Below are 14,638 nucleotides of genomic sequence, written 5' to 3'. Positions count from 1 at the left end.
TTCTTCTCAACCGTTTATCAAGTATACTGGCATAAATTTTGCCAGGAACACTCAGTAGGGAAATACCTCTGTAATTCTCACATTCAATTTTATTTACCTTTTTATATATGGGTACTGTGAAGCTCTATATCATATGAAATTCATCTCTCTGTCCAGGCCCCTTTGAAACTATGCAGTGCAGCCACTGCAAGACTTTTATACCTCCATACTAGAACATTTCTGGTCGAATATCATCTACTCCTGATTCCTTTCCACATTTCTGGCTTTTTCTATTTCAAGTATGGATATGTATTTCTGACCGCATCCCTGTTGAGGATTTTTTACCACTGTGCTATGACTGATTATTTCATTTAGCTGCTTTTCGAAGTAATTACTCCATACTTCAAGTATATCTTTTTCTCCAGTTTTTATGTCACCTTTATCATCTCTAATTCCTTTTACAGTACTCTTTCCTCCATTTCTGAGCTTCAACAACCTCCAGAATATCTTGCCACCTTGATATTTATTTTCAATGTTCTTACCAAAGTCTTCTCATGTCTTTTATTTAGCTAGTTTTACACAGTGTTTAGATTTCTAACATTTGTCTCTGTATTCTCTAAGAGCACAAGCTGACTTATTTGCCAGTAACTTTTTATATGCTTTCTTCTTTTCCTGGTATTTAGTTTTGAATACTATGGCTACTCCTTCTTTTCTTTGATTGTCATTTCCTGAATATAACATGTTATATTTATTGCTCAGAAAGATTTCACCAATTTTTTTGTTTTTTGTTTCAGTCACCCATATTATGTTGATCTGGTACTTATCTAATTCCTCAGCTAGCTCCATTTCTTTGCCATTTAGGCTTCTTATGTTGATAGTACCGATCTTGAACTCTGGTGATGTTGAGTTGGGGTGTATTTTAGGATTTGTTCCAGTAGCAGACTTTTTGCTGTTCACCCTGGTTCCTAGGCAAAAACAATGGGAGCCTTGTTTAACTGGGTGAAGCCCCAGCTGGCATGAAATTCTGCCATGTTGCCATGTTCTACCATATTTCTATATTTTGGTTTAAGCTGATAAGCATACAATTTGGTCGGCTAATTCCCAAATTGCCAGCCCATCCTCATTTGTTTGGTATTCAGGTAGATACCTGACATGGTGCACCTGAGAAGGTGATAATTGGACATTAGGCACAATCCTTGGTCGGTTCTCTGTATTCCTTTAAAAGCTATGTGGAGGTCTCCTCCAAGTTATACAACTTTGACCCTAAGTTTGTTCATTTAAATCCCAAATTGCTAGCCCATTCTCATTTGGTCATTGCAGCACAACAATGTCACATTTGGTTAGAAGCTCCACTTGGTTCTCCACATTGCTTTAAGTGGCGAAGACTCATTCCATTTATCTAGTTTTGACCCTTAAGCAATCCTGAAAGATAGCATTCATCCAAAATATTAAATCTTTAAAGATTTTACATTACATTTTGAGTCAGTTTTCAAGGTCTTTATTCCAAATAAAATAGAAATTCAATATGATACTCCAAAAATAAGGAAATTTTTAAAAATATTTTCCTGCCATAGAGATAGTTGTTGTAATTTTTCTCCTACGGTTAGAAACCATATTATACCCAAAAGAAATTATATTCTTGTTTTAATTCTTTATTCAAGAAAAAAAAAAAAGTTTGCATGTGAAACTTTATGTCTGGGCTATTTGTATGTTGGAGACAGATGACTTCCCATCAGGTTGTTGTAGTCAGCAGTGGCTTTATGCTGGTTCAGGACACTAAATAGTACCATTGACCCTTGAACAACAACAACAACAACAACAACATAAGGAGGGGGTAAGGGCTTTTAAGGCTGGAAGCCTTAAAAATAATCCTCGATATAAACAGTTGATTAACACATATTTTGTATGTTATATGTATTATATATACTGTATTTTTACAATAAAGTAAGTGAGAGAAAATAAAGTGTTATTATGAAAATACATTTACAGTACTATACTGTATTTATTGATGCTGTAAGTTTATGTCAGTAAATATACATCCAGGATGTATTAGCCAAGCTAATCTCAGGTGATATGGTCACTTAAACAGAATGGCAGAGGAAAGATTAGCAAAACAAGTGTTCTCTGCCAAATTGGCAGGAAGAAGACCCAGAGGAAGACCAAGATATAGGTGGACTGATATAGTAAAAAGTGCCTTAGAAAATAGAAATATAAGAGCTGATAATGTTGGAGTCCTGAAAGGTAACAAATTGATTTGGAGGAAAATTGTAGATAGGTAGTTAGTAATGATGTAAGTTTTTCGTGTAGTACTATCATATCCTGTACACCCCTTGAGGGTACATGTCAGGAATTTGATGATGAGTTTACATCGTCTGTTTACAAGATGAATCATATATGTCAATACATACATCAGTATATGTATTGACATCTTATATGATACTAAACACTTTACATGTTATGTGTATTTCTAACACTGAACATCAAAAATGAAAAGATAATGTAAAAAAGAAATTATTCATATTTATTTACAGCTATAACAATTCATGCATTGATAACGAAGAAGCAGCAATATGAGTGCTTTATGATAGCGTAGTGAATTGATATGATTGGCTTGCGGTAGCCTAGCCTATACACTAATGAATGAATCCTTATAAATTTTTTATCATGTATGCTAATTAATTATTTAAACGAATTAATAACAGTTAATTTTATGCAGTTATAATTTAATACTGCATCTTTATGTTTGTTTACATTTCTCTCGACTGCAAATGATGCCACTTACAGTCTGCAAGTGTTTGTGTGCATAAGTTTTGATAAATTTTAACTTTTTATAATAATTTTGTGTTTACTTCGTCATCGGAACAATTTAGGTATAGGCTTTTTATGTCCTGTTCCTGCTCTGCAGGTGAGGTTGATCTTTCCATCTTAACTTTGGACGTCCACATTCTCTTCTTTCTGTAGGTTTATATTCTAGTGCTAGTTTAGGAATCCTATTGTTACTCATTTTTTCTATGTGGTGTAGTCAATTTTGCTGGTATTCTTTTATTTCTTGTATGATGTTTTTTGTATGTAATTGTTCTCTTATTTCTGTGTTTTCCTTTTCCTTTGACAGTTAAACAACTGTCAAAGATGGAATTAAACTTTAAATTAAATTAAATGGAATTAAATTAAAAAATTAAAAATTAAACTTTCAATTCTTTTAGGATTCTATTTATATAAATGTTGAATAGAATTGGGGATAAGCCACAGCCTTGTCTCACTCCTTTATTTGTGGTTACAGGTTCTGATAATGTTCCATCTGCAAATTTGATGCAAATTTTTGTTTCTCTGTATAGACTTTTTATTGCTTTAATTAGTTATGTATTTGTATATCTTTATGGTAGTAAACGATAAAATAGACTAGGATCTACATATATTTTATACATTCATGATGTTCTTAATTTTTTTTTGATATTTTTAGGCTACTCGGTTTGTCTGCAAGTTTTTTCAAATTGTCGCAAATCTCCAAAAAATTTTCCAATATATTTATTAAAAAAAAATCTGTGTATAATTATATAGAACATACGAGGGATGTCCAGAAAGTAAGTTCTTTTTTTAAAATATTTTCATTGCTGCGCTGCAATCGCAATGGTGTGCATACGTGATGAGTTTGTTGATTCCTTAGCAAGGCGTTGGTGCCATTTTCAGACATTCTTGCAGTGTGTGCGCTTCTTGGTGTGTATTTATAATGTTTAAGGAAATCAAATCGCCCCATGTGAAAGGTCAGTTATCTGTTTCTTGAGTGTGAGGAACGTTAAAGCAGCTGAAATTCATTGGCAAATTATTGAGATTTATGGAGAACGTGCAATGAGTGATTCAATGGTACGAAGTTGGGTAAGACTTTTTAATGAAGGAAGGACAGTGTGCACGATGATGATGAATGGAGCGAGCGACCATCTTTAGTGACTGATGATTTGATGCGTTCAGTTGAAGAGAAGATTCAACAGAATAGGGGATTCACTATGACGTCACTCTTGCTGCAATTTCTAGAAGTTTCACGTTCATGTCTTCATGAAATTGTGTCAGAGAAACTGAATTATTGGAAATTGTGTGCACACTAGGTGGTGAAGTTGCTTACAGAACAACACAAAGTGAATCGGCTGGGCAGTCCGTTGGAATTCTTGACACGCTACCATGAGGATGGCAATACTTTCCTGAGCAGACTTGTCACTAAGGATGAGACTTGGGTGTTGCACACAAACCCTGAATCCAAACAACAGTCCATGGAGTGGAGGCACACCTCATCACCAGTCAAGACGAAATTGAAGACAATGGTTTCCACCTGGAAAATCATGTGCACTGTGTTTTGGAACAGACAAGGAATTTTGCTGGTAGACTTCTTGGGTCAAGGCTCCACAGTCAACACAACTATGTACTGCCGAACCCTTTAGAAACTACGTCGTGCTATCCAGAATACACGACGTGGCATGCTTACCAGGGGCGTTGTTTTGATTCATGATAATGCCCACACACACATGGCCGGCGTAACGCAACAACTTCTTGTCACCTTCGACTGGGAACAATTCCATCATCTCCCATATAATCCTGATCTCGCACCAAGTGAATTTCACCTGTTCAAACATCTGAAATCTTTCCTTGGTGGCCTGTGGTTTCAAGATGACAACGAGGGTCAAAGAAGCAGTCACTACATGGTTTGTGTCACAGGCGGCAACCTTCTACAGCGAAGGTATACAACTCTTGGTGCCCTGTTATGATAAATGCCTGAACAATGGTGGAAATTATGTAGAAAAGTAGTAAAAGATGTCTACTTTAATTTCCAATAAAGTTTTTTTTTGTAAGTATATTTTTGTTTCTCTGACAGCCCATCGGAACTTACTGGCCGTCCCTCGTATATTTAGATTTGAAATAGCAAGGGATTACCATTTAGTTTTGATGTTCAGAGGAAATGTAGACTCAAATACACAAAATCTCCACGGTTTTGAAAACAAGACCTTGGAGATTTAGTGGCAGACCCTGAAGAAAACATTGATTCAGCCAGAGAGGCAGATGTAGAGGTTTTATAAAAGTATAGAAAAATCAAAACTTTATGATGCATTCAAGAAGTTAAAGATGCAGCCAAGGGAAAAGAAGAAAGCATGTCAAAAGCTCTCAGCAAGTAAAGAAGCATTTGCTTGAGTGAATCCAGAGAAGAATGAAGAAAGCAAAACAGCATGTAAAACTAGCCAAAAAAAAATCATGGTAAGACTTTGGTAAGAACATAGAAGATATACAGGGTGTTCCTGAATTCATGGCCCAAACATGAGGGGATGGTAGTACTCACTGAAACCAGCAATATTCATCATAGAATATGTGTCTGCAAACACAGTGAGGGGTTGGAAATGAAGGACAGACAACACAGGTTTCCAGAGTCACATTCATTGGAGATCGTTACAACAAATGCTCAAAGTCCACTCACCAACGGTGATACCGGCACAACGGCGGAGTAGTGATTGGTGTACCTGCTCGGAAACACCGGGCTTGTTGTGCACATCATCGGCTGCGACGGACAGTCGGGCATCTGCGCCCCCTACATTTGCAGCCGCATATTCTATGACGATTATTGGTGGTTTCGGTGTGTACTAACCATCCGCTCACATTTGGGCCATGAATTCAGGGACACCTTGTATATCAGAAAGGTGGAAAAATGTTCTGCAGGCTGTTGAAAAAAAAACTAGAAATAGAGGAAGGTGTAGTGTAAAAGAATCAGATATGATAAGCTTGACAAAGACAGAAGATCAAGATATTCTGGATGTCTGGATTAATTTGAATGCTTTCTAATATGGTGTTAGAAAGCATTCAAAATGGATGCAATCAAGATACACAACAATACTTGAGATAGAAAAAGCCACCAGAAACCTGAAATGTTTAAACACAGCTGGTATAGATGATATTCAACCAGAGATGCTCATATATGAGGGTATACTATGGCTACACTGCATAATCTAGAAAGCCTTCAGAGGGAGAAATTCCAAATGTTGATGTAGAGATCACATAGTACCCATTTGTACTGAATGTGAGAATTACAGAGGAATTTCTCTGCTAAGTGTTTCAGGTAAGATTTATATAAGACCACTTGACAAAGGGTCTTATATAAATTAAAAATTTGTGAAAGTGAAACTTGGAGAACAAGCTGAGTGCAGACCAAATAGAGATTATCAGGATTAGATTTTCACTTTAAGAGAAATAGTAGAAAAATCATGGGAATATAACATGCAATTGTGTTTAACTTTTATAGATATGGAAAAGGCATATGACATGATGCCAAGAGAAAAGCTATTCAAAGTTAGAATTGAAGGAGGTATAGGGAAATGGTTTAATGTTAAATAAGGTATGAGACTATAATAGTGGGTGAAAAACTAAAGAAGATGGTAAGAAATTGCAGCATATACAGAGGGTGCAATATTGACTCAGACCAGTATTTATTAATCAGTACTATTAAGATCCCAAACCAGAGAAATAGAAACAATACACGAACACAACAAGAAAAGCAGGAGCAATTAAAGATAGACCTGTTACAGCAAGATAGTATCAGAGAACTATATCAAAGAAGACTTACAAATCATGCAAAGAAAATAAATGAAGATACAGATATACAAAATGAATGGCAAAACATTAAACAAATAGTAAAACAAGCAGCATAGGAAGCCATAGAAACAAAACTGCAAAGAAAAAGGAAAGGACTAAGAACCTGGAACCCAGAAATAGAATCTTTAATGAGAAAGAAAAAAGAAATGTACTTTAATGAAATAGAATATGAAAGAATCAGACCAGTAACAAGAAGAGAAACTAAGAAAATCAGAAGACAAGACTGAGAAAAATTTGTATCGAGATTAGAGCATGACATAAATGGACCTCAACTTAAAGAGCTATAAAATCATTAAAAAAATGACTCAAGAAACAAAGGAAGGATAGTCTACAATTAGAAGGCTCCTCCATAAAAGAATGGACCAATCACTGCACCCAGCTTCTAAAAATAATAATCAAATTGAAATAAAACAAGTAATAAGTCAAGAAACAAATGAAGAACCAATACAGTTAAATGATCTCAAGAAAATATTGGAAACACTAAAAAACCGGAAAGCCTACAGGAGAAGATGGAATAAATTCAGAACTATACAAATACAGCTGTAAACCATTTCAATTACAATTAATTAAATTCCTAAACAGAATATGGGAAGAAGGAAACATCCCAGAAGAACAGAAGACAGCAATAGTCATAAATATATTCAAAAAAGAAAACAAAAAGGATTGCAGAAACTACAGAAGAATATCCTTATTAAATACATGCTGTAAAATATATCTAGATATAATTAAAAGTAAATTAATACCATGGGCTGAAGAAATATTGGAGAATAACAATGCGGTTTTAGGAAAGGAGGATCCTGCACAGATCCCACATTTGCACTCAAACAAATTATAGAAAAAAGAATAGAATTTAACTTGCCAACATATATGGCCTTCCTGGATTATGAGAAAGCATATGATCAAATCAACAGAATAAAATTAATCAATATATTGTATGAATTGAAAGCTTCACCTCAAACCACAAAAGCAATGGCAAATATAATGGAAGAAAGCTATATTAAAATTAATAATGAAACAACGAAAACATTAAAACCAATAGAGGTCTCATTCAAGGAAGTAGATTATCACCAATACTCTCTCTCTCTTTCTATATATATATATATATCAAGGGCGAATGCTGGTCTTGAAATTCAAGATTGCTCTTGTTATCATTCAGAGAATGAGAGATGTGATTGAAGTCTGATTAGCGGAATAATGAATTACTGACCATTTAAAAGTATATATTTAGATATATATGTACAGTAATCCCTCGATTAGTGTGCCCCCGATTAGTGTGTTATTTTTTTTTCGATACCCAAATTCGATTAGTGCGCCTATATACATCTTAAAAATAAATGTTACAAATTTTAAAAATTTTCTATCTATACATTTTTATGGCTAACTATTTTAAAAAGTCACTCACCGGAATGAAATAATTTAGTTACCAATTAAAAACATTTTATAAAGTTATTTTTAATGGCATACTACACTACTTTCATGTACACTATATATACTATGTTCCAAATTTTTACCGTTTATGTAAAATTTATGTCATCTGCTATACAGATTCGAGATCCTTTGACACTTCTGCGCATGTCACAAAAAGGAGAATCCATTCCGATAATAGGGTAATCAAATCTGTCTTTTGGGATATGTTGCTTATTATTACATGTCGTAAAAGTAACTTCTCTTTTATGATCATTGTAGTTTTTAAAGTGGTAACTATTTTGCTTGTATAACAGTTGGGAAATTTTATCTATAAAGCACGTGGTTTTGCATGTTGGCGACCAATTCGTACGTTCTTTATTTCTTTCTCCCCTTCAATGATAAGGTCCAAGGGTTAATTAAATCTCATTCTGAAGAATTGAGTGATTCCGACCTGCTAAATTTAGATGCACAGCGGGAAGATCCCAAAGAATATGAAGAGATTTCACAGAAACGATTTGAAAATATTTTTTGTACAATCGAAGTTTTTAAGCAGCAATGCTTAGAGGCTGACCCTGATGAAGAGAGAAGCAGTAAAATTTGCAGAAGAGGCAATAGGGCCATACCGTTGGTTGTATGAAAAAAAAAGAAACAAAATGCTCGCCAAATTACGTTAGCTCAATTCTTTGTTAAGAAGAAGAATAATAAAATTTATATTCTGAATATGTTTTATTGTCTTTCAGCTTCATGGTTTTCCTTTAACTAGGCCCTGAGACATACCTTAATTCTGTCATAAAAAAAATTAAGGTTCAAAAAAGAAATTTGAGGAACGAATTATACTTTTTCCCATAGGTTATTTGATTAGTGCGTTTTCGATTAATGCACCTGTTTTAAAGAAAGCATTAGGTGCACTAATCGAGGGATTGCTGTACATTTAATCATACAAATACAACATTTATTTTACAAATGATATTCTATGTTTTTCAATTTAGCTACTTGAATAAAAATTCTACCCTACGGTTCTTCTTTATGAACTGGTCATTAACATCGTCATAAAAAGTTGGTTGTAATTTAATTTTCCCAAACAACACGCACACTTGTAAAGGCTGGCTGAAGCTCACTGGCTAGAGCTACTTTCACTGCATATGGCCTGTGTTTAAGATGACGTGAAGGGAGTGGAAATGGCTATGTGCGCCCATGAAATCACAGTGCTGCAGCGAGGACCTGGAAGCTCCGACAACCGAGCAAGCCAAGGTAGCTTTGACTAGAAGAGCAAGCATCGGCCTTCGATACACAACACAAAGTTCAATTATTGCTGCACAAGCTTAAGACGTCTTCTGTCTACAAAAATAAAAGCCTAAATGGAATGGTTATAAATCCATGCATTTATTAGCAAATAAATATTACTTCTTTCTCAAGTAATGAGCTTGTGCAGCAAGCATGGAGAATTCGCCCCTGATATATATATATATATATATATGGAAAAAATTTCAAGAGAGTGGAGGAAAAACAAAATCATAGGGATTAAAATAGGAAATAAAGAATTAACCAGCCTATTGTATGATGACAATCAAGTTATTTTTGCTGAAAATGATGACCAGTTACAGAAAAATCTACACGTATTGAACAAAACAATAGCACAGTATGACATGAAAATCTCAATAAATGAAATGAAATCAATAGCATTTCAAGGCAAAGAAATTAAAAGATGCAAACTAGTCATCTACAACAAAGTAATAGAACAAGTGAACAAATTTAAATGTCTAGGAAATTACGTAAGCCCCAATGGAGAAATCGACATCAAGGTTATATTCTATTTAAGCAACATCAGAGAAATATTCTTTCTATAGATAGTTTTATTACAGTAAAAATGATGTCCTAATTTAACATGACAATTGTTATATTAGATTTAGGATCCTGGTTTACCTGTGATCCTATTTATATTAACTCTTAAGGAGAAAAGTTAAGTGGGTAGAATAAGTGCCTTCCATATGCTTAGGATTTTTATACCATTATTATTATTAAGATTAGGGTGATTGATAAGAATCTCACAGGCCTCCTTCAATTTATGTTCATACCATGTTTTGGTGTGATGTAAACAACAGGTGCTTTTCCAGTCAATTCTATGTAAAGTGTTCAGGGCATGATCAGAAAGACCAGCTTGACCATAGTTATTATATTTAACATATCATTTATGTTCCTTTTTTCTGATAGGAATTGTGCATCCTGTTTCTCTGAGGAGGATTATTAAGTTCCTCACGTCATCCGGGAATCGAACCTAGAACACTTCTTCCCCAGGCATATGGTTGTGAAGCGCAAAGCCTAGTGGCTTTGTGCTTCTTTGTGGGCCCTCCTGTTATAACATCACTCTTTGCGCATGTATTTCATTCTGGCTATTTTGTGTGGCAAAACACTTTCTACCTACAAAAAAAAGAAGGCACAGCCATGGGCTCACCATTATCCTCCCTTATTGCTAACTTTTATGTGGAACATTTTGAGCAACATGCTCTAGATTCCTCTCCTTTAAAACCCAAAGTCTGGCTTAGATATTTTGATGATGTTTTTGCTATCTGGTTTCATGACCACCAGACATTAGACACTTTCTTCAGCCACCTAAACAAACATCACAAACGCATACAATTCACAATTGAGATTGAAAAGCAGAACACACTTCCGTTTCTAGGTACACTTGTCACATGTCTTCCTTCTGGTAGCCTTTGCTTCACTGTTTACTGGAAACCGACACATACTGGCCAATACTCAAAAACTAGGGGTCATTAGTACACTAAAAAACAGGAATTTGAAGATTTGCTCCAAATGAACAAGCACTTAAAGATGAATTAAAAGTTATCAGCAATACCTTCCTAAAAAATGATTACAGCCAAAATACTACAACAACATTCTGTACAAGACCTCACTTAAAAACAAAAATAAACAAGACTACAATAAAACTGTAATCAATCCATACATTAAAGGGATATTAATTATAAATAGGACCATAGGTAATCCAGGATCCTAAATCTAATATAAGAATTGTTATGTTAAATTAGGACATCGTTTTTACTGTAACAAAACTAGCTATAGAAAGAATGTTTCTCTGATGTTGTCTTAAATAGAATATAGTTTTGGTGTAGAGAAGAAGTTTTGATGTAGTTAATTTATTTTATTTCATTTATTTATTGTAATTTTATTTTATTTTCACTAGAGGTCAGGCCAGTAGAATAAACTTTGATCAAATCATTGTCTCTTCAGCATACTATGTGAAATGTAATTTAGCTTGTCTCTGTATATATATATATATGTGTATACTCCAGATGATGACCTTAATATGCAGGTCGAAATGCTGGGAAATTAAAATAATTATTTATAACATGGTTGTAGAGTCCATAATTTGTGTAAAATGAAAAAAAAAAAGAAATTCACGGATAAAAGACTAGAGTCCTAACTAGGTGGCATGCCATCTCCAGACTGTCATCAATCTCAAACGTAAACTGGGATCTCGAAATATTACTATTTCCCATATTTGGGGAGTTTTATGCAACCATATTTCTTCAGCTAAAGATTCTTAGAGCACTCTTTTCTTCTAATTCACTTTGATGGAGCATGGTGGTTTTCTTTCAGTCGATTTTATGTGCTGCATTTATAACATGATCTGCAAGGCTCAATTAACTATAGTCACAATTTCAGACATAATTTTTATGTTCTTCTAAGCAGATGATGGCTGATCTTCCTACCTATTCATTGTAGGCCAACTTGCAGGAACAGGGAACCGTATACACAGAACTGAGAGAGAGAGAGAGAGAGGAGGTAGTTGCTCCTTAGTGGAGTCATGAAGGATGGCTAGTTTCAAATGAGGCTTGATAGCTGTGAGAAGGTTATATTGCATTTGAATTTGGGCTATTTTTTTCCAGTGTACTTTGGATGTAAGTGATATTGATAGCATCACTAAAATCCTTTTGAAGGGAGAGTTCAGCTGCAAAAGAGACCGCCTTAGAATAAAGATTATAGACTCTGTTGTTAGTATTTTTATACCCTATTGTTGAGAGAGGGATGATAGGAAAGTTCATAATGTATCTGATGTATGAGTGGGTTTCCTGTATACTGAGAAGAGAGGTTACCATCAGAAAGGCTTGTTACCAAGGTGACTTAGGAAGGCTAGACAATTATTAGTTTCCTTTTCAATCGTAAATTGGATTCTATGGTGTAGACTATTGAGGTGATAGAAGAAGGAGTCTAATATGTCTGGGCCATGAGGCCAGATAGAGAACATCAGTGGCATATCTTAGCCAGAAGGAAGGTTTGAGAAGGACTTATGAGTCCTTATGAGTCAAGAGCTCTTAATGATTAAAGAAAATGATTAAAAAAACTCAATGATTAAACATGCCTATTACCTATGCAACAATTTGTACTAAAGCATTATTTGTAAATTCTGAAAGACCAAAAAGGGAATGACTGCAAAGAGACTTTTGCTGTAAACAGTGGGTGGTTTGACCACTATAAAAAGCAAACTGATTGGCATAACATTAAAGTACAAGGTGAAGCTGCAAGTGCCGATAGTGAGGCTGCAAAATCTTATCCAGAAAAAACAAAGAAGTTAACAAATATGAAGCTCCAACTCAGTTTTTCACTTTAAAAGTCCCAGAAGAAGCATTTTCTTGAAAAACTCAATCAATCTTTATATCACGATTCAGATTTTGAACGATTTAGTAAATTTTCCTGCAAAATGAATAATGCTTCTGCTTGCTATAGAGCTATTTTAAACAAAAAAAGAAGTGAAAGTCAATGAAGCAGATGACACTCGAGACCTTATTTGAAAAAAAAAGATGCACTGAAGCTTCCTAATATATCTCCTAGTGCTTTGATGGCTGCCGATTCACCCAGTAATATAGAAATCAGCTAATTTTTTTTTTTAAAGGATCTTTTTTAATATAAAATTTTTATGTTTTTTTAAATGTGTAAATCTTTGGCCAGTAAAGGTTTACACATTGAACTTTATATAGTCCTTCTTATGAGCGTAACTCTCTCTTATAGCATTATTTCTAAGGCAAACGACCATTCCTGGTTTTATGAATGGTTGCCAGGAACCAGTTAATTTGTAAAGGTGGGAACTACCTGTATCTGTTTTTGCGATTTCAGGAGGCCAGGAAGATACTTTTACGGCTTTTCCCCCTAAAAGGAATCTATTATTTTGCCAATAGTATATAGTCATCACCAGAGTGGATAAAAGTGATGTGGATACATCACTTTGTCTCTATGGATACCACTCTACCTACTTGCTATTAGATTATGATCCCACTATATCTCGGATCAAAAAATTTTAAAGTCTACGCAAAAAAGTATCTTCCTCATCATCTTCATCAAATTCCTGCCATTTACCCTCAAGGGATGTACAGGATATGATAGTACTACATGAAAAATTTACATCATTACTAACTTCCTATCTACAATTTTCCTCCAAATCAGTCTGTTACTTGTCAAGACTCCAATATTATCAGATCTTATATTTCTATCTTTATCCATTCTGGTGATGACTTTATACTATTGGCAAAATAATAGATTCCTTTTAGGGGGAAAAGCTGTAAAAAGAATGTTGGCAGTGTCAAGTCTAATGCACTTAGCTATTTATGGAGCTGAGTTACAGATTCTGCATTCAATGTTCAACATCAGGTCTAGTGCCAGCACTTGTTTCAGTGCAATGGCAAAATTGTGGCTGAGACTTAGTGCACTGACAGCCGCTTTGTTTAGCCTCTTTGACAACAGATTAACTACGATATGAAGGGATTGAACTTATGGCTTCGGTTTATGATTCAAAATACTGTTACTTTTTTTATGTGTTTATTTTTATGAATTCTTTCTAAGCAGAGGCTTCTGAAATGTCAAAGAGAATGGTACAGAGTTTAGGGTTCTGAATATCTGAGTGCTCGAACTGTAATGAGCTGATGGCTGTGTTGGTAGCAGCAAAACTGCATCATCTAGCAGCAATCTGTACCCATAGCAGAACCAAACTGGCATTCTCTTAGATACAGATGGCTTTCTTTTTTTAAAAAAAAAAATATGGTAAATACTAATACTTCAAGATCACAGTTTACATCCAAGGCCACCAATAGAGGGTGCCCCACCTAGGTAGGACTTTAGTCTTTAATTTATGTGTATCACTGGTTTTGTGTTGCCTTTTTGTGTGTGTGTGTTAAAAGTTTCATATTATACTTCCTGATGACGTTTCTGTGACTGACATTGAAATGTTGGAAGAATTAAATTGATCAGAATACCTTCCCAGTGAAAATGCACTGGGAAGGTATTTTCACTTCCTTAAGCCCCCCAACATGAAATTTAAAGAAATCATGAAATTGCTGGCTGCTCCTCATATTTATATCGTAATTTGGTGTAACTTGTAATGAGCTAAAAGTCACCAAATCGTATCTCGCTCTCAACATTCACACCATTACTGAGTTTCAAGAGACTGCTACAAAAGCAGATAAAGTAAAAGCTGTAGTAGTCATAGACACTACAAAGTACAACACAGAAAAATTTCTCTTCTGTTTACGAGCTCAACCCACTCACCAAGAGATTACTCAGAACTCTGCTTGGTAGGCAAATCAACAAGCTGAATTCTCTACTGAACAAAGTGATC

The 14,638-nt window shown here is 34.7% G+C and overlaps 1 protein-coding gene across 3 annotated transcripts in view; it reads left to right on the top strand.

Annotated features, from left to right (window-relative positions):
• The window catches only part of Top3alpha (topoisomerase 3-alpha), a 496,301-nt gene that overhangs the window by 193,701 nt on the left and 287,962 nt on the right, over positions 1-14,638 (top strand). The window lies entirely within an intron of this gene.

Source organism: Typopeltis vanoorti, chromosome 21, assembly GCF_054136105.1.
Source record: "Typopeltis vanoorti isolate ZY-2024b chromosome 21, IOZ_Tvanoo_1.0, whole genome shotgun sequence".
Taxonomy (NCBI): domain Eukaryota; kingdom Metazoa; phylum Arthropoda; class Arachnida; order Uropygi; family Thelyphonidae; genus Typopeltis; species Typopeltis vanoorti.
Note: the sequence above shows the minus strand (reverse complement) of the source record. Positions and strands in the feature narration are given on the sequence as shown.